This window comes from Eublepharis macularius, chromosome 17, assembly GCF_028583425.1.
Source record: "Eublepharis macularius isolate TG4126 chromosome 17, MPM_Emac_v1.0, whole genome shotgun sequence".
NCBI classification, from domain to species: Eukaryota; Metazoa; Chordata; class Lepidosauria; order Squamata; family Eublepharidae; genus Eublepharis; species Eublepharis macularius.
This window is the reverse complement of record NC_072806.1, coordinates 34183151-34204077: the sequence shown is the minus strand read 5'-3', so window position 1 is coordinate 34204077 and position 20927 is coordinate 34183151. Positions and strand designations below refer to the sequence as shown.

Here is a 20927-nt window from a genome sequence, read left to right as displayed (position 1 = left end):
TTTGGGCTAAATTGACGTATCAGTGTGTGACTGCACTAGTGCCACTCAATAAATAACAGTTACAGGTAAATGTAACCACATTTTCTTCTACAAATAAACTAAAAGGGCATTTTTGTTCCTTTTTTATTTCATATGTTGCTGTCGGTTTGCCTCATTTTTGTGGCTGTCATGGATTCTTTTTTCTTTTACTCCATTTTATTTCATTTATGCACAAAATAGCATTATAAAACATACTTTTTTAACCAAAAAAGTACAAGGAAATGATGCTAGCATGGTTGCCAACCTCTAGGCAGGGCCTGGAAATCTCCCAGAAACTGATCTCCGGACTGCAGAGATCAGTTCATCTGGGGAAAATGATTGCTTTGGAGGGTAGACTTGGTCGGTACCCCACTGAGGTCCCTCCCCAAACTCCACCCTTTCCTGGCCACACTTCCAAATCTCGAGGAATTTCTCAACCCAGAGTTGGCATCCCTAAGCACTGGTGCAAAAAGTCTCATTGATTAATCTCTCAGTAAGATACAATTTCATCATATCATATCATATTTTGAAATCCAGCCTTGTCCCTGATTCCTTGCATCACTAGAGTTATCTAGGTTATGAAAATAGTAAGAAAAATGAGATTCCCCCCCGCCTGCAAAACAAAACAAAAAAACAGAGGAAGGAATTCTGCTGCTACTGTAGTCAGTAGATATAGGGTCTGTAGTTTAAAGTGAGTGATCTTGGCTTGTCCTTTCACTTTTTTGAGGCAAAAGGAGTCACAGATAAAATACTCCCCCCTGCCCCCCGTGAACACCAATGAAGGATTTGGCAGAAGATCTCTATTACTGGTTTCTGTTTATGCATTTTGAGAAGTTAAACAAATGGGCTGAAGACCACATGTACTGGATGGCAGTACTGCGAGTGGAAGCGTGTGTATCAAGTACTGGAGTTCATCTCCACATAATGTATTCCAAAGAACTACATTAACCAGCATCCTGGAGAAAAAAGCTAGCCCAGGCCATTCTCTTTAACATGCTAGTTCTGTATTTATAAGTAACATTCCACGTGGAGGTGCATCATGCCTCTGATTTTGTGGGTTTATACGCATTACGTTGTTCTTATTGCATAGTTTGTAGTCGAGTCTCAGCAACAAAGGCGGACTGTAAATGAAGTAAATAAATAAATCCAACGTTTGATCCTCCCCCACAATTTGACATAGTACAGTCCAGGATCAGATGCCAGTTTTATGTGTGATGCTTTCCTGCAGGAACGAACCTTGGCTTAGGTTAGGGTGGCTGAGACTCATTGGAGCAGGGCCCTCTTGGCTGTCGCTTCTGGACTGTGGCATTCACTCCTCCTGGAGGTGAGACTGGAGCCGTCCCTGCGGAACTTCCTTATAAAACTAGGGACCTTTCTTATCTGGAAGGCTTTCAAACCAGGGTCGTGTGGGGTGGGGAGTGTGTGCTTGTTGTTTATACCCTCCTCACTATTTTTAGGTGTTTTAGGATGGTTTTGATTGCACTGATTTATATTATAACTCGAGAGTCAGCTTCCTTTGGACCCGCTACATCAAGGTGCTTCCTCATCTGCCAGGGCCTCTCTTGTGGTTCACACAACGGATAAGAGGGTTAACGAGTCCTTTGCCTGTGTCTGAAGTGGATCATGAGGGAAGGAGCTCTGCTGTGGTTGCCAAAGGGAAGAAGGTGGGCTGGATCCAGCCCCTTGCCTCTAGCTGTATATTCCTATGGTGCAGATGTTGTAATTTCATAAGCTTCCTTGCTCTTCACACCAGACTGTTGGTGGGGAATGAGGCGCGTGACTTTTCTGCCCTCAGAGCTCCTGTGTAACCAACTGGTCAGTCTCCCCAAATTGGGTCTCATCCTGCATCCTTCAAGCTGTCTCTTCTTCTCTTTGATATCTTCTTTCTTGTAATTGACATTGGAATAAAATTTTAAACAGTGGCTTCTAAACGTACCCAGTGTTGTATTATTCAATAGGTCTGTGATTACTGAGTGTATCTTTTCACTGATCCTTAACGGAAAAGGTGATTCTAAAATAGACAATGCTGGCAAGGCTTGGGCATAGGCTGAGAAAACGCCTCATCACCTGAGCGAGCATTGCCCAAATATCCGATAGCTGGTGCACACTGAATTAAAAGTGCTGGTGGAGGTGTTCACCTTTATGCTCCAAAATACTGGCTGCAGTACCGGACTGGATTTTTACACAGAGTATTTGCGTCACCATGCCCTGACTGGGGAGGTCATCAACAAAACAAACCATTTGCCACAAAACTTCAGCCAAGCACAGTGTAATGCCACCCACAGAACCAGAAGTCATTCTGACATTATAGCCAGAGGCTGACAAAGGAACCATTTTTGTCATGTTCTAGTTAAACTACTTCTAGGGGGCTGGCAATCAACCATACACCACTGTGTTGTACAGCCTATTGCCCTTAAGCTTTCACTGAAGAATACCAGTAAGAACTATGCAGCCTGATGACAACATTACAGGTTTGCAGGATCAAATCTATATGCCCACACCCCAAGAGCCTCTGCCAGGGATCTTCTGCTGTTACCCAAAGACATATAAGCCAGGCATTATTTTCAGCACTGGCATTAATGGTATCTGGCTGTGTGTGCCCCATACTCAGAAGTTATGCTGTCAGTGCATCTATGCATTTGTAGGATGCTGCTGACTTCCTCAGGAAACCCAAATCAGTCCCAGTCCCAGGGAACACCATCCTGGCAGCCAAGAATGCAGAGATTCTCTTATTACAAGTGGGGGACCGACAATGACTTCTAGGGGACATCTCATTTCCCCCTCCCCTACCATGTCCTCTTTCCCTTCCCTGATCCTTTCATAGCCTTTCCCCCCTTTCCTGCTTCCTTCTTTCCTCCAGACCCAACTTTGCCTGCCCCCCTGTATTCACCACCCCTGCCCCAGCAGCCTCTTCCCTTTGGCCCAGGTGCATGGTGGGAAACCTTGCAGGGGATATTTCACTTTCCCCTGTATCCCCTTTTGCATCCTATGTCCTCTTTCTCTCCTCCTGGCAGCCTCCATATGCTCACTTTTCCTAGTTTCTTTCTTCCCCTCAAACCCACTAAGCAACTTACCTTCTATCTGTCTCCCATTTTCACCTATATTTTTTAATTTACTTCATGTATATATTGCCTTTCTTCCCTGTGGGGCACAAAGCAGCTTATATCATTCGCCTTGCCTCCATCTTATCCTCACAACAAACAACTCTGAGAGAGAGTCTGAGAGTGTGTGATGGAATCAAAGTCACCCAGTGAGCTTCTGCAGTAGAGTACTGATGTGCACCTGGGTCTCCCAGACCCTACTCTGAACTCTAACCACTACACCACCCTGGCTTTTGGGGGGCAGGCTACTGTTGAACAGTAGTACAAACTAACCAACTGCTATAGGAGGCAAAGTAGGAATTAAATTCCTCTAAAGTATTTAGTAAATTTTTTCAAAATTTTTAAATATATAAAGTGCAGGCAGTGCTAAAGTGTAAGTCATACCAAATACATACAAAGGTTATAATATTACAGTACAGTATCAATAACTACAATGTACTCATACATGACCAAAATATACAATCTCAGAAGCTCCAATACACTGATTCATAACCCTAACAGGGTTAGTGTTAGGGTTATGAACACCCGTTAGGGTTATTATGAACCTGTTAGTGTTAGTGTTAGGGTTATGAACACCTGTTAGGGTTATTATGAATCTGTTAGGGTTAGTGTTAGGGTTATGAACACCCGTTAGGGTTATTATGAACCTGTTAGGGTTATGAATCAGTGTATTGATACTGTACTGTAATACAGTATTTGGTATGACTTATACTTTAGCACTGTCTGCACTTTATATATTTAACAATTTTGATAAAATGTACTAAATACTTTAATGGAATTTCATTCCTACTTTGCTTCCTATAGCAGTTGGTTAGTTTGTGTTTTAGTGGAGGCGCCCCGGTTGCATCAGCAGTTGAACAGTAGTAAGCAGCCAGGCCAGGGTGAGTCATGCAAGTCATGTGGTATCAGGTTGCCCAGCGGTTGTTTCTGGGTTTGGTCCCAATGAGTCGTCCTTCAGAGGCCAAAAGAGCCTTGAAAAGAGCCCTACCCCACTTCCCCCGCTTTTTACTGACAGAAACCAAGCCTGGAATTCTGGCTAAACTGTTAGGATGCCTAGCAACAGCCACTGAGGGATCTGGTGAAAACTAGAAGCACTCCTTTTATCATTCGGGTTTTTTTTAAATCTCCCAATTTTTTTTTAATTTTTTTTTTTTAGATTTCAAACTTTTCTGCAAACCTGCAGCATTTTTCAGGTGTCCATGGCACCAATCTCTATATTTAAGAGCTTCCTCAGATAAAGGCTACTTGGCTATTAGTATATAAAATTCCTCACACAGATGGATGACAAGATATACCAGAGTACATCTGGTCGCAAAGCTTTGCTATTTCGTCCTTCTCTACAATTACTTTGCATCGAAGGGCAGCTTGTATCTTGAGGTCAATGAGGCCATGAGGTAGCCGCGTGGCTTCCTGGCCTGCCAGCATGTTAATGGCTGGCTTTGACCAGCACTTCCTCGTCTCCCGTCTCCAAAGGCCTGTCCTCTCCTTAAGATACACAGGATGATGACATTGTCACCTGGATTCATGGGAAGGTAATTCTTGAGAAATTCTGTTTGAGAATAGCTACCCCATCATTAATGCTTCATCATCAATAAACTGCCTGAGGATTTTCGAAGCTTATTTAAAACGGGGAAAAAAGAAATGGCAATAAATATCTTCTGCTCCGCTTGTAAACATAGTTATGTGGAATTCAGTGGCCCTGGAGAGTGAAACTCAAGTTACATATTTTAGCTCATACCATATACACAGTTATGCTTGTTATGTGGTAAAACTCTGAGAGGATGCAACTGATGACTGGCTTCCCAGGTGGTCACATGAACCCCGTGGTAGGTTATCACTTAGTAAACAGTCATTGGCATTCCATGTTACTTCCATGTAAATGTGTTCATAATCAGAGAACCAGACTCTCTCGTTGTTGATAATATATCAGTCACGTGTGGTTTAATAAAAACCATTAAAGATGTTTCTGTGGTTACCCAGAAAAACTTGAGCAGTAAGCATAACAGGGTGGGGGGATAATCATGTTGCCATACTGTAGCTCTCATTTTACGCACAAAACAGTTTTATTTACAAAAGATATAAAAGCTGAAGAAACAGTGCCATAACGAGGGTCTTATACACAGATTATGTGCATTCAAGTCAGGCCAAGGAGGAGAAGCCAGGGCAGTAACTGGGCTCCTGTTCTGGCAGTCTGCTGTGTCATGTCCAAGAAAGGAAGGTGAGGCACAGAAGCAAGAAGATCTCTCAGGTCAGTTTCAAAGAGTCTAGAACAGAATCCTGGAAGAGAATCCAAACAAAATGAAGGTGATGTGGGTTGACCTGTCCTTTGTAGTGCTTGTAAAGGGTTTGGGGATCCTCTTGGAACCCAGCCTTGCTAGTGGAAAACCTCTCCTCTCCTCTCCTCTCCTTCCCTTAGAAGCTCATTGAGTCATAAATTTTGAGCAGAGGAAAGTACTTATTCCTTATTTTTTGGATGAAAGGGCTAAAAGCACCAAGACATATTTTGCAATTGCTAAGGTAAATTTAGGATCCTTATTACTAAGCAAAAGAGCGAGGGTTTCTGGAGTATAAGGGTCTAGTTAGTTAATTAAAGGCTTAATATAGTAATCCCTTACATTTTTGAAGAACCTACATTCAAGCAGGGCATGAAAGGATGTGTCAATCCTATTAAGGCTCCAAGGACAAATTCTGTCCTTGGGCTTATTCAGAAATCTCCCCTGTAAAACTATTGTGGGTATAATATTCAATCTTGCGAACAAGAAAGCTCTGCAGTATCATGGGATGGCAAGATAGTACATATAGAGAAATGGAAAACCAAGTTCTTATGGCGGTAGTACTTTTTTTCAACATCAGCTTACTTGCAAATTGCCTCTCTGTCTGGACCCTCTCAGCTTAGTCATGCTGATATGGGCTACTGTCAACCTCTAGATAGGCCTACTGCAACGTGTTCTACCTTGTCTTAAAGACAACCAGGAAGGTTCCTGTTTGTGTAGAATGTGTTTTGTGGCAATCCAGTCTGAATCAATGTGGAACTCCTGTATTGGCTGACTATTTGCTCCAGGCTCAGTTAAGCCTTTTATAACCTGGGACCCACATGGTTCTTCAGCCATATCTCCCTGTATGAGCCTGTGCGTGAATCAATTTATTACTGGCTTAGCCATATCTGCATTGAAATTGATGAATTATGATTTTGTTGTATGTCTTTGCCAAATTGGGGTTTTGTTAGCTGACCTATATTAAAATAAATAAGCTCATCTGACTCTCTAAGGGGGCTGGGACATGAAGATCACCTTGGGCCTGTCACACACTCTCAGCCTGACCTACCTCACAGGTTACTGTGGAGGAAGGGAAAACTATGTACACTGTCCTGAGCTCCTTGGAGGAAGGGCAAGATAAAAATCAGATTAATTGATGAAATGTTTACACCAGTCAAATTACACATGCATCTTAGATGCATGTAAATTTATTCAGAGCTGTGCTATATGTTCCAAGCACATGCTGCCGAATCAAAACCAACGGGTGTGTTTACGAACGTTTACTTAGATGCCCCAGATTCCGAGTGGTGCAGGCACTGTCCAGGTAAACTGACCCTTTGGTCATGGTGTTATCAGAAGCTGACATCCCCAGAGCGATTAACAAATCTGAGAGAGGGATGAAATTCCATGCTCTGTGGTTTTAATGCTACTCCACTTCTTGGGTTTGTTTCCAAACATGGGACCTCTGTTTCCATTTTCGCTTTGGCATGTTTGTCCCACCTTGGATGCAAAAGACTTAGCAGAATTGGGGGTGGAGGTGAATTAGAAAATGTTTTGGAAGAAAGAAGTAAGACAGGAAGGCAAAGAAAGAATTAGACCAAAGGTTTCTAAGTGCAATTAATTAAGTTGGGAATAGAACCAGCCAGGGTACGGGCAAGTATATGGGAACTGGTCCCAGAATTTTTTTTTTTATTGCACAATCAGGAATAGGAAAAAGGCCTGGCAGGACTGGGTCTCAGGCAAATTCAAGTCCAGGCAGCAAAGCAGGATCAGATCAAGGGCAGTGATAAGACCAGTGTAGTGTTTAGGAACATCGGCACAGACAGACAAGTAAAGGAATTGGTGGCACCCAATGGGGTGGGAGGGGAATAAAATCATAGAGGGGACGGGCAGAAAGGGGCTGAGATCTAAGGACAGAAAGGTAGGTTCAGGCAGCCAAATCATTCTGTGAGGCAGTCAAATAACTTCAGATCAACCTGCCAGCAGATTACCTTTGCTGCTTCTTTGTTTGCAGATGTGGCTAGCTGAGGCTGAAGGCCAGCAATGCCCTTTTCCGCCTCATTCTGAGTGCTACCAGAGTAGGTTTGGGAAGCCATTGCTAACAGCCGCCCTCCAGTTTTCCACAGCTATCTGTGAAGCTGTGCGGGTGGAGAGGGAGCCAGGGAGTTTTCCATTCAGGTGACTCCAGCAGAGAGTATGCTGTCCTCACAGCTGCATTCAGCAAGGCCAGAAAGAGGTGCCAGACTGTCTTCTGTGGTGCCTGGACTCAGATTTCACTAAGAACCCCCTCCCCAAGCCCTTTTACATCCCTTTTTTGTTGATATTTGCATTGGTTTTTTCATTGTTATAAGCTGTTTTAGAACCAGTTTTTGGTTCTAAACAGGGGGAAAATATTGATAATCTCTAACTTTCTCCTCTGGACTGAAATAAGTGAAATTCAAACAGGAGTGCAGGATCAGACTCTATAGGTCTGCTTTGTCTAATTGGCCAGACACCTTTAAAAAGTTCACAAGCAGTTCATCATAATGAGGACCTGCCCTAGTGATTTGTCCCCAGCACCTGGTATATTCATAGGTAGACTACCTATGGAGGTTTCATTAAGCTATGGGGGTGAATAGTCATTAATAGATGCCTAAATTTTCTAATCATGAATTTTCTAATTCATTAATTTTCTAATCCCCATCTAAGATAGCAGCCATCACCAAGTCTTGGCTGTTTTCACACTGCTTACCGGCCACAGAACATCACGCCAAGCTCCTGGAACGACAGCGTCTTCCTGGCGCGATTTCGTGCGAGAAGTGCAGTGAAAATGGCCCTTGTTGTTGGGTGAATTCCTGTACTCCGTTACTATGTTCTATGAAGAAAAGAATCTGCTTGTTTTAAACTGAGAATCGCTTTAGATAATCCCTGTGCCCTAGAATTATGAGAGAGGGAGTACAGTTTCCCTCTCTCTGCCGTTCATTCTATAAATCTCTGCTACGTGTCCTACTTAGTCATCTAAAGAAGCTCCAAATGATTCCAGCTCTTCAGAGTGTTGTAATAAGGAAGACTCAGCACCCTTCCAAGTCACGATGGCCAATCGATTTCTGCTCACGCCTGGCTCTGCAGCTGAAGTCAGGAAATCAGCCATCCTCCAGACACTGGTTGAAGCACGCCTTAGAAAGGGTGCTGGTCAGACGGGCCTTGCAGATGCTTTCAATCATTCCTGACTTGCAGTAAACGACTATTGCAGGCAAACCCCTCAGGTGAGAAAGTAGCTGATCCATAAAGTGTCTCATTGCTGTGAGGAGATGTTACTTAGAGCTGAGTTGAACTGGGGTGGGGGAGCTTTTTTCATCAACATTTTCATGAGTATCAAAAGGCCCCTGGCAATTGGGGAGGCAGGAGTGATGGTTGCACTAGAGGCTGAAAGTCTTTGCCTATTCAAAAAGGACAACCCCCCCCCGCCCCTCTCCCTCAACCCATATGCTCGCTTTGATGGCCTCAACGGCTGCTTTTGAAAGTCCCTTCTTTAGGGAGGGGACTGCTTGGCGTCTGTGACCGCTGCAGCCTTCTTAGTGCTAGTTCTAGGGCAAACTAACTAATGTACTTGGGCTTATCTTTGGTGTTGTTTGAATTGTATTTTATTGTTTTACGGTTTACGTGATAACATTTTGAAATTACAGCGTTGCCCTCATTCTTGAATAGGTTTTGATTGACTTTAGGGTCAGTACATAGCCAAATCTGACTGACATGGAAGCATCACACATGGTAGCATTGTAATGTGATTGGCTGGGTTCACCCATGTGTCCAAACCTCATCAGTCCCTATGTGATCCTGGATTGGCTAGGATTATTCTGGGACAGAGAAACAAGTTCTAAGCAGGAAACAAAATTGTGTCAAAGCAACAGCGCACAGGAGCAACTGGCTTTTTCTGCATGCTCATTTCCAGTGGGGTTTCTGGACTGGATCTGCTTTGGGCTTCTATAATTCCGCACCTGATGGAGTCAAACTGAAGTGGTGTCTGGTTTTTATTTCTTCACTTTACAAAATGCCCCACTTTTGCTGCGGGCTTTCAGTGGTTTCGTCAGTGTGGGGTTTTTTTGCATGTTGTAATGCTTAGACATTAGAGGAGGTTGTAGTTAACCTCTCGCAGAAAACAGAGAGCCACCAGGCTCAAGGAAGAACACCAAGAGGCACCAATATGAAAACTTCCGTTGTTAATCCCAAAATACCATACAATAATGCCATACAATAATTCAATTCAATATGAATGCAATTGAATGCAATTGGATACAATACAAAATACAAAATGACAGTGATACAAAAGGCCAATATAAGGCAAGAACAATACATCCGTAACAAGGCTAACATAAGCCCATATGCCGGCAGTCCGTAAATAAGTCCAACCGGCTAAACCGGGGAAAGACAGTCAGCACAATGCATCTGCCAAACTGAATTGCAGAAAAGAAGGGTGAAGGCGACGAGTTGGGTCGACCTGTTCACTGCTCGTTTCAGAAGTACATTCTTCTTTCTTCAGGCCAAAATTGACAAGAAACCGCTCTGCATCTTCCAGTTCAAGTCCTTAGAGTAAGTCTAACGAATCGTTTGGATACGGTAGAGTAGTTAACCTCTACCTTATGCTGTTTGAGCTCTGAATTTAAAATTCTGTGAGTTGATTGGCTGAGGTGTTATGAAGTGATAGTTTAAAATATTAAACAGGATTTTTTAATTTTAAAAAAACAACAACAATGTTGCAATGTTGTTTAAAAAAATTAAAAAATGAGGGGGGAAATTGGACAAAAATACAGGAAGCACAACATGCTCCTATACACGCTTGTGTTGGTGAGAAGACAGTTCTACTGCCAAGATTAGTGTGCACAGACAACATATAACAATGACAACATTCTTTTTTAAATGATAAGGTCTGAGAGCAGTGGTGGAAGAAAATGGGGGAAAGGGTGCGGTTATATAATGCTGTTCAATCCGTTAGGACACGGGAAGATGAAGGGGAGGGGAAAAGGCAGGGCCAGCGCCGCCACCAGCGAAAACCTTTTGCCCTTCAAAAAAGCTGTCTTTTAACTTCACTATTTAAAAAAAATCAAGGTGTATGTACAGGAAGAAATCAGTTCTGCTTCAAATGCAGCCTTGCACTCCACAGAACGCCAAAGAGTACGGGAAGCAATTTGGAGACTGAACTAAGGTATTTTGACCATGTGTGCAGAACTTGGAGCATACATCGAAGCTGTATGGGGCCCGACCTGACAAAGACACCCTGAAGAAAAGGCCAATGATAGCAAAAAGCTTCAAAAAAAACAATATTTTCACATTTTAAATGTTTTTTAAATATTTTCCAGGTATATTGGGGGAGGTAGAAATCTTACTATTACTGTATTCTCGCTGGAGCAGAAAATTGCAAGGGAGCCAACTTCAGTGTCCCAGCAGGGCCTGAGTGAGTGAGTTGGTCCAAGACATGGGAAGGATTCCATGGTGAAATAAGCCCAGGATTCTTCATAAGCCCAGTGACCGAAGAATGTTCAGACTAATGGGACACCCCGTTCTGGAGCACTGTACTGGAGGCTGTTAAACTAATACCAAGAAGAGAGCGAAACAGTGAAAAGGCCAGGCAGTAATCTGATCCTTCCAGAAGGTTTACAGCCAACAGAATCACCTTCCACAATTCTTTACAAACACCTTTTTGGGTTGAGAAAATATTGGTTTGGCTTCAGAAAAGTTCCTTTGCTTGAAACACTCCCAGATGCAGAGCTATGGCTGAACTTCAAGGAAAGGTTCCAAAAGAAATACTAGTTTGGTCTCACCAGGGATGCTGTTTTGATTTTCTTATTCTACATGCAAATTAGAGATCCTCTAAATCCAACCATGGAACATCCAGGACACAGTTTCTGCCTTCGATCAAAACTGGCCCCAAAAGAGGCTGTCAGGGTGTTAACCCACTCCAAGCACTCAAAGGACACATTGCCAGTTTTACAACTTCACCAGCTCCCTGTTGGTTTCCAGACACAGTTTAAATTGCTGGTTTTAACTTTTTACAGCACTAAGCAGTCTGGGTCCAAGATGACCTAAGGGGACTGCTTTGCCCCGTTATGTATGTATTGTATTTTTGTCTTGCTTTTCATCCAAACGTTAGCTCCCAGAGTGACTGCCTGGAATCAGACAACCATAAAGTAAAATGCCTTTATTTAGATGTTTGTACCCTGGTTTTCTCCACCGTGGACCCAGAATGGCTTTCCAGCATCACACTCCCCTCCATTTTATCTTTATAGCAGCAGCCTTGTAAGGTGGGTTAGTTTAAGAGTAACTGGCTCCAAGTCACCCTGCAAGCCTCCATGACGAATTAGGATTTGAACTCGGGTCTCCCAGACCCTGTTCCAAAAGCCATTACACCGTGCTGTTGACTCTCAATCAGCTGTGTGTGTTTTGGGGATGGAGGTCTAGGTTGGTGAGAAAAGTTTGTTTTCCCCTCTTGCCTGCATAGCATTGGACTTTCTGAATTCTCTCCTTTTCTATTATGAAGAAGAGGAAGAGGAAGAAGAAGTGGCTGCTCCCAAGGTATTAAAATTTGCTTGTCAGGAAAATCCTTCTATGAGAATTTGCTACTGTAACGTCTGACTTGGCTCTGTGTGTGTTTGTGATGAGCTGTGCATAAACTGATGACATCTGAAAGTCCCATGACGTCCTCTTCTGAGGCTTAAGCAACCACAGCCTAATGCATGCAAGCATTTGCTCTGGAACCAAAGAGGTCAGAAATATGACTTAGCTGCCTTCCTTCCAACAACCCGTAGCAGAAACAGTAGGGGAGGGAGAACTAAATCCAGGCACGATGGAGGGGTGCCTGATCTTCTGTTTGAAGTTGCAGAGGGCTCTCAACGGGGACTGGGCTCAGGCGCATTGGTTAATGTGCCCACATGTTTAGGTCTTCTTCTTCTGGAGACCCTGGTCCTCGTGTCCCTCTCCTCTGGGGGGGGGGTGTGGCATGAGAGAGGGGGGTATCTCATCAGTGGTGTCAAGATCCAACTGATTCCATCCCTATTGGCCTCAGGCAAAGGTGATCCTATTCCTGTGAGGTTTTTTGGGGGGGGAGGGGGTTATTGGTATGCTTGATACATTAGCCCACAGGATGGTGGTAAATTTGAGAGCTTTAGCATAAACTTGGAAAGCCACTAATGGGATCTTGCACTGCTTCTGTGATGTATGCTTTCAGTTGATTGCAGCAGGCTTGTATATGATAGGTTTTTTTAAAAAATATATGTTTGTTTATTTAACTTACGGTCCACTCTCCCCGCAAATGGGCTCTCAGACACATCCTTTGAAGTACCTGCTACGATTGTACCTGGCATTTGTAGCACCCTCCTGCCTATGTTGGCTCTTTTCATTTGTTATTTGCTACTAAAAAGCCGAAGAAGATTGGAAGATGTGTAATGGTGGGCTATTCAGTTTAACATGCAATATCAGAACCCAACATGGACAACTTTGGGCCAAATTTGATTGGAGAGAGACCCTTATTTTGTTGCTCTTTCTCAACCTTAGTCTATTCCACAGGGTTATTATGAGGATAGAACAGAGACAGAAACTGCATTTGTCATTCTGAAGTTCTTCTAGGAAAGGTGGGATAAATACATAACAGACAGAAAGAACACCAGAATTGGATTTTTATATAAAAAATTGTACCTTGTTTTTCCCTATTTCCCTTGTTATAGGACTTCCTCTCCCCCTCCCCATCTTGTACCACCTGTTTTGTACCATCATTTTGTAATCCATGTGAATAGATGCAAAAAGAACATCCAAAGCTGTGCAACACACATAATAGGAACATAGAACGTGAGAAGTATGAAGCCAGGTAAGCTAGAAGCTGTAAAACAAGAATTGGAACATTTAGACATTGCAATCCTGGGTATGAGTGAACTAATGTGGACTGACTCAGGACATTTTCAGTCATAAAATCACAAAATGTTCTACTGTGGAAATGACAAACTCAAAAGAAACGGTGTTGCTCTAATAGTGAAGCGAGACATAGCATAAGCAATCAAGAGCTACAATGCAAAGTCTGACCGATTAATATCAATCAGACTTCATGGAAGGCCTGTTGACATAACCATCATTCAAGTTTATGCCTCAACTACAGATGCTGAGGACGAAGAAATCAAAAGCAAGTGTCCAAGAAGAAATTGATGATACTCCTAAACAAAACATGCTGATAGTCATAGGTGACTGGAATGCAAACATAGGAGACAAAGCAGAAAAAAATATTGTTGAAAACTTTGGATTAGGATCACAAAATGAAGCAGGAGAGCAATTCATATAATTTTGTGAAGCCAACAATCTGCTCATTGCTAACACATGATTCAGGCAACCAAAAAGACAATTGTATATGTGGAAATCACCAGGTAACTAATACAGGAACCAAATAGATTACATAATTGGAAGCAGAAGGTGGAGAAGCTCTATTCTCTCTGCTAAAACAAGATCAGGAGCTGATTGTGATACAGATCATGAGTTGCTAATATAAAAAAATAGAATAAAGCTGAAGAGAAACAAGTAAAGAATCATAGTGCCAAAATACAATCTAAATAATATTCCTGAAGAATTTAAAGAAAGAACAGATTTGCAATGCCAAGTTTGATTGTGAACCAGAAGAACTATAGGCTGAGAACCAGAGATATTATCAAGGAAGAATGTACAAAGACTGTTCCTGTAGCCAAAATAAAGGAGAAGCCTAAATGGATGACTGAGGAAACTCTGAAAATTACTAAAGACAGATGAGATGCAAAAGCAAAAGGTGACAGGAATAGAGTCAGAATTCTAAATGCAGCATTTCAGCAACTTGCACATAGAGACAAAGAAATCTATTATAATAACCAGTGCAAAGAAATAGAAGACGATAACAACAAAGGTACAAGAAATCTGTTTCACAAGATCCGAGAAATCAAAGGGAAATTGAAGCCATAGCTCAGAATGCTGAAAGATGAACACGGAAATACTGTATCTTATCAGAACAAAATAAAGAAAAGATAGAAACAATACACTGAAGAACTGTTCAGAAGATAGGGAAGGATGGCAGATACCTTTGAAGAAGAATCTTTTGAGAAAAAAACAGAAAGCTTAGAAAATGAAGTAAAAGCTGCACTCAAAGCAATTGGGAGAAACAAAGCACCTAGAGTAGATAGAATACCAATAGAGCTATTTCAAGCTACAGAAACTGAGCCCATCAAAATCTTAACAAGAATCTGTCAACAAATATGGAAAACAAAACAATGGCCCACAGACTGGAAATGCTCAGTCTACATTCCAATTCCAAAAAAAGGATGTCAAAGAGTACAGCAACTATTGGTCTATTGTGTTGATTTCCCATGTAAGCAAAGTGATGCTCAGAATTCTACAGCAAAGATATATGTGGAATGAGAAATAGTATATGTGGAATGAGAAATACCAGATGTTCAAACTGGATTCAGAAAAGGAAGAGGCACTAGAGATCACATCACAAATTTACAATGGCTAATGGAACATACGAAAGAATTTCAGAAGAAAATCAGCCTGTTTTATAAATTACAGCAAAGCTTTTGAGCGTGTGGATCATGAAAAGCTATGGATAATGTTAAAAGAAATGGGGGTGCCACAACATCTGATTGTTCTGATGCGCAACTTGTACTCTGGACAAGATGCTACTGTTAGGACAGAATATGGGGAAACAGAATGGTTTCCAATTGGCAAGGGTGTCAGACAAGAATGTATATTAGCTCTATGAAGAGCATATCATAAGGCAAACTGGATTAGATCTAGAAGAAGGTGGTGGAAGGAACATTAACAATTGGAGATATGCAGAGGATACCACGTTACTGGCAGAAAATAGTGAAGACTTGAAACAACTACTGGTGAAGGTTAAAGAAGAAAGCACCAAAGCAAGATTACAACTGAACATCCAGAAGACAAAAATAATGACTACTGAGGAATTACACAATTTTAAAGTTAACAATTTCCATGAGGAAATTGAAGTTGTTCAAGATTTTCTATTCCTTGGCTCAATCATCAACCAAAAGCGGGATTGCAACCAAGAAATCAAAAAAAGATTGAGACTTGGAAGAGCAGCCATGAGGAAAACTAGGAAAGATCCTTAAAATATCAAGATGTCTCTCTGGGGACCAAGATCAAGATAATCCAAATTATGGTATTCCCATTACTATGTATGGATGTGAAAGTTGGACAGTGAAGAAAGCTGACAGGAAGAAAATTGATTCATTTGAAATGTGGTGCTGGAGGAGAGTTTTGTGGATACCATGGACGGCCAAAAAGACCAATAAGTGGATTCTCAATCAAATCAAGCCTGAATTCTCCCTAGAAGCTAAAATGATGCTATCATACTTTGGTCACATCATGAGAAGACAAGATTCTCTGGAAAAGTCAATAATACTAGGAAAAGTGGAAGGTAGTTGGAAAAGAGGAAGACCCAATGCGAGATGGCTAGAGTCAATAAAAGAAGCAATGTCCTCTAGTTTGCAAGATCTGAGCAAGTCTGTTAGTGATAGGATGTTTTGGAGGTCTTTCATTCATAGGATCGCCATAGATTGAAGGTGACTTGATGGCCTGTAACACACACAATACCATTTTGAGCAATGATAAATTCAAAGCATTTTGTGGAACAGTCTGGAAGATTAGGCGCTGGCAAAACCATTCTATTACTCGTACAAGAGTTGCCAAACAGGGCCGAGACTCTCTGACTGCATTCAGACATTGCAATAAATAATGGTTTACAAACTGTTTTTGATCAAACCTATTAGTTGCTCTCTGTGAATGCAGACAGTTCCACAAACTGGGTTTTTAAGCTAGTTTGTAAACTGCTATTTGTACTAATTATTGTTTTGTTAATGAGATCTGCATTTACAACCTGTACCTTGTGGCTGCTTGGCTGCAGAGACAGCAATATAGGGAATTTGTTCTCCTTGTGAGGATGCAAAGAGAAGGAAAGAAGCGGATGACTCCGGAGTTTATGCACAAACTGGCATTTGTTAGTTGCATCTGGTAGACTGAATTGAACTTGTTGTGTAAACTGTGGTTTAAGCAAAGCGCTGTTTCTTACAATGTCTGAGTGCTGTTTCAGGTTTTTTGACAGCCTGCTTAGCAATACAGTCAGTGTCTCCTTTTGCTGTGCCAGTCAAATTGAAAACGGCAGGTGGGCTGCTGAATTTGTAGCAGTGGGGTGGGAGAGGGTGGAGTTCTCAGCGTCTTGTCGATGAAGTAATGTGGTGAGTGATGCTCTTTCAGGCCAACATTTTATTGTGAGTCACGTGGGTCTTTAAATCCATTTTTCTTTTGAAGGCTTCAGACACAGAGACTTACAACTCAATGAATCTTTACTGCTTTTGTCTGGAATATTTTGAAATACGTTTCAGGAATACTTTGTTTAAGATTTGATTGTGGCCTTATCTCAACAGGAGCACCTCTGGTATTGTGAAAGCCCGTCTTGTCGAAACCTTTGCTGAATTTGACTTAAGCTTGTGCCATTTAATAATGTAATGAAAGCTAATCCCCTCCCTCCTGTGTTTTCATTTACTGCATTGAAACTCCATTCACCTGGGTCAGGTTTATCTTTGTTTAAAAAACATATTTTCATTCAGCCATTGCTTTTGAGGAGTTTTCTTTGGTTAAATCACTTGAACCTGTGCTACTTGAAGATGCCTTGCATACTCTTAAAAGAGGAGGAATGTGATTTCCATCAGTGTTGTGTAAAAACTAACTTTGAAAAGAACTAAATCCTTCCCTTGCTTTAGCTCTGAGACCCCTATAAGAGGTGATTATATAAGGGACTCTCAGCTTTGATGAGAAAGCTACTGCAGAAAACTGAGCTGGTCAAAAGATTCAAAGGGCTTCTTTATGAAGAGTCAGACCAATGGAGGGCTCTCTCCCATTACTGTCAACTTTGATTGGCAGCATCTCTGTTGAGTTTGAAAGCAGAAGCCTTTGTCTGAGTCCTCAACTCAGTCAGTCCGTTGCTGTTTGTTGCAAGACAATTGCTAGTGGGCTATAGGAGAGGAAGAAAAATTAAACCATTTAAAAACTTCTGCGAAACCCACCCACTGGGGAAGCTGCCTACTGTTTCTCTGTGGAATTGAGTTTCAGCTTTAGTTTTGCCTCCTTCCTGCTGGACTCTGGTGGTGGTGGGTAATTCTGTCCCAGCTGTACATCAGGACTGATTGGAGCATTAAGTCTCTCCCAGTTTCCCGGAGAGCAGCTGCCAGTCAGAGTAGAAAAGAGACCAGTGGTCTGATTCTGTAGAAGGCAACTTCTTGTGTTCACGGGCGTTGTGTTGAAAGTCACTGCAGAAGTTTGTAGGTATGAATGTTTGGGGTCAGTGCCTGGAGCCACAGTCCTGTTGCTCTCAATGGGCTTAGCTTGTGCACTTTTGCAATGACTGAACTTTTTGAATGAGTGTCTTGCCTGTATCTTAGGAATCATAATTCTGTATTGTCTAAAACGGTATGGGTCTGTAAGTAAGCATTCTCAGCACTATCAGGTGAACTTTACAGGGTAAGATCCAATGGCAAATTTTGCAGGAGTTGGCAGAGTGGATCTTTCTCTGCTTTCCCCAAACAGCCCACTGTTTGCTCTGAAAATCCTTTTGGAGCGTCAAGTGAAGGAAATACACGACCGTCCAAGATACTGCCACCCCCAGGGACCCACGTGTTCAGATCAGCCTCTGTGACAAGCAGTGCCCACAAGTGAGGAGGGGCAGGGCAGTGAGGCAAAAATCACTTCCTCTCCCAGTAGCACTTTGCAGGCTGTTTGGGGAAGGGGTAGGCATGGATACACTTTGCCAACTCCTGTGAATTTTCAAGCAGATCCAACCCGTAGCCTCTGAGATTCTTTGAAAAAATTATGACTACTGTACTGATATGAAATCAGTAGAAGTTCACAGAATAGGTATGTCCATCCCTTAATGTCTAGAATGGATTTTTAAAATTTAAATTGATTGTGTTTAAGGTTCGACTGAAAAAAGCTTTTCTCTTAAAAGTAACCCGGATTAAAATTGTGTGTGTGTATCACAAGTGCATCAAATTTTGCAGCTGAAGAGTGATGGGTCCATTGTTATCTAATAAAAGAGGCGATGTCTCCATATGATCTACATTTTAGAGCAAAGGAACAATTAAAAGATTTCTAGCCTCAGAAAAATCCAAGTACTAAACAGTGCTGACTGGGCTTAGCTTCCAAGATCTGAAGAGATCAGACTAGTTTGGGCCATCCAGACATTGCCTGCCTCTGCTTAGCAACCCTTGTCTTCCTTAGTGGTCTCCAATCGAAGTGACTAACCAGGGCTGACCCTACTTAGCATCTGAGATCTGACAAGATGAGATTAGGCTGGGCCATCCAGGTCAGAGTAATATTGAATTTGTGACCCATTTATAAATTTATGAAAACCCGTTTTTCTTTATAATAAGAGGGGGTTGAGGAAAACATCTTCCATCAGTCAACATAATAATAATAGCAACGTAATAATATTTGATTTATATACTGCCCTTCAGGACAACTAAACTCCCTCTCAGAGTGGTTTACAAAGTATGTTATTATTATCCCCACAACAATCACCTTGCGAGGCAGGTGGGGCTGAGAGAGCTCTGAGAGAGCCGTGAGTGACCCAAGATCACCCAGCTGGCTTCAAGTGGAGGAGTGGGGAATCAAACCTGGCTCTCCAGATTAGAGTCCTGCTGCTCTTAACCACGACACCAAACTGGCTCTTAGTTGATAGCACCTCACAGACTAATGTTAAAGCTTAATGCCAAAGCCTGGCATGTCACCCATGTGTCATCTTCTGATCCACACATATCAACTTTTACTTCTGTGTCATGCGTAGAACTCCCTAATCTTTGCAGCTGACTCAGTACTCATTATAAATACGGATGCTTACGAAGCACTGTGGATGTTGGCCTTCCATCTCATAGAGAACAATGATCTACTCAGTAATCCCCACCACCCTTTGCTTTTTCTTTTTTTGGGGGGGGGGGTTGGAGGTGGGGTAAGACAGGGTAGTTACGTGGCAGAGCAGCAGGGCAGACTTGACCTTCCTGAGACGAACTGTGGATCCTGGGGAAATTGAATTCTTTGAAATGCTCGGAAATGGCATTCAGAACATGTTTCAAGGCTTCTAGGCAGCGCTGATATGTACGGAGGCGCCTGATTACGAACTTGGTCAATAACCTGTCTTGCCCAGTGTAATAGGAAATGCGTTGCATTTAAGCTTTGCTGAGGTCTGCAGCGGCTCAAAGGACTATGGAAATGTGCCTCCTGTCATACAGATTAGACTTGCCAGCCACTTAACCGCCTAAATGATTGGGCCCTCTGCTCTTTTATGATTGGGTTTTGAATTTTCCAACAGTTCCACAGGGTAGGCACCTAGGAAGGATCAGGCTTTATATTCCGACCCTTGGCTCCAAATTATACGCACATGAATTCAGAGGAAAAGCTCCGAATTCCACCTCCTGAAGGGCCTCTCTTTAAATCTTAAATGTAGACCACATCCAAAAACTTTGGCACAAGTCAGTAATTTTTGCTGGCGATTATTTAACTCATTTTTCATCTTTTCCCTAGAATGAAAAATGAGCAAGCAACCAATATGTAACTTGCGTGCTGTAAAAGCAAGAACAAAAACAAAAGACTTACAGGACCAAATTCAATTAAAAAATTACAACAGGCTCCTGTGGTTTTTTGTAGCTTTTTTTTTTTTTTTTTTTTGCATAGCACTTTTGCTTTATTGAGCTGGGCCCTTGACAAAGCAAGAAAATGTTCAGCACAGTGTTCAAGGCATTCAGCTGTTTTATGGAGAATTCCCAGCAAAGTTCCCAGATTAGCATTAACAGGGAAATCAAACTTTTGACCCTGGAGTTGGGATCCTAACTTGTGATTCACTTTGGAGCCTGCTCATCTTTTTAAATCAATTATCTTGACATTCCATACTTTATCCTGGTGTTGCTAATCATGGGGAGGGGCAAGAAGGTATTCGTGGCACCGAAGGGCCCCCCCCCACTCCCAGTAACTGGGATCTTGTCCAGCTTACCCTTTTAGCTCTTAAGATATCAAGCAGGCTTTGTCTGCTCTTTCCATCAAACACAATGGTTGAATGGCCCCACTTCCTATGGTTGCCAGCTCCAAATTGGGAAATTCCTGGAGATCTGTGGGATGAAACCTGGAGAAAGTGGGGTTTGGGGAGGGAAAAGGCCTTGGCATGGCATAATTCCATAGAGTCCACCCCCCAAAGTAGCCATTTTCTCCAGGTGAACTGAGCATGCCAAGTCGAGCCATTGAGCGGGGAGATGATCTATTGCTTATTTTTAAAATGCAAACCAACTTATTTGGGCTTATGCAGGGATTCCGCACCACGACGACCCTGTATTCAGAAACTGCAGCCTTGTTTGTGGGTGGTTCAGTTCCACTTCCCCGCTTACGGGCACGAGGCTGTCAGGTTAGCTATGAGAAGAGCTATGAGAAGACCTTTTGATACGCTGAAGCTGATTTCTTATTCCTGACAGAGCTGTTAACCACGACTTCTTTCCCCTCCTCATTGACTTCT

At 42.3% G+C, this 20927-nt stretch overlaps 1 protein-coding gene across 4 annotated transcripts in view; it reads left to right on the top strand.

Moving 5' to 3' along the window:
- Nucleotides 1-20927, top strand: part of BCAS3 (BCAS3 microtubule associated cell migration factor) — a 745665-nt gene that overhangs the window by 262374 nt on the left and 462364 nt on the right. The gene's annotated exons all lie outside the window — the stretch shown is intronic.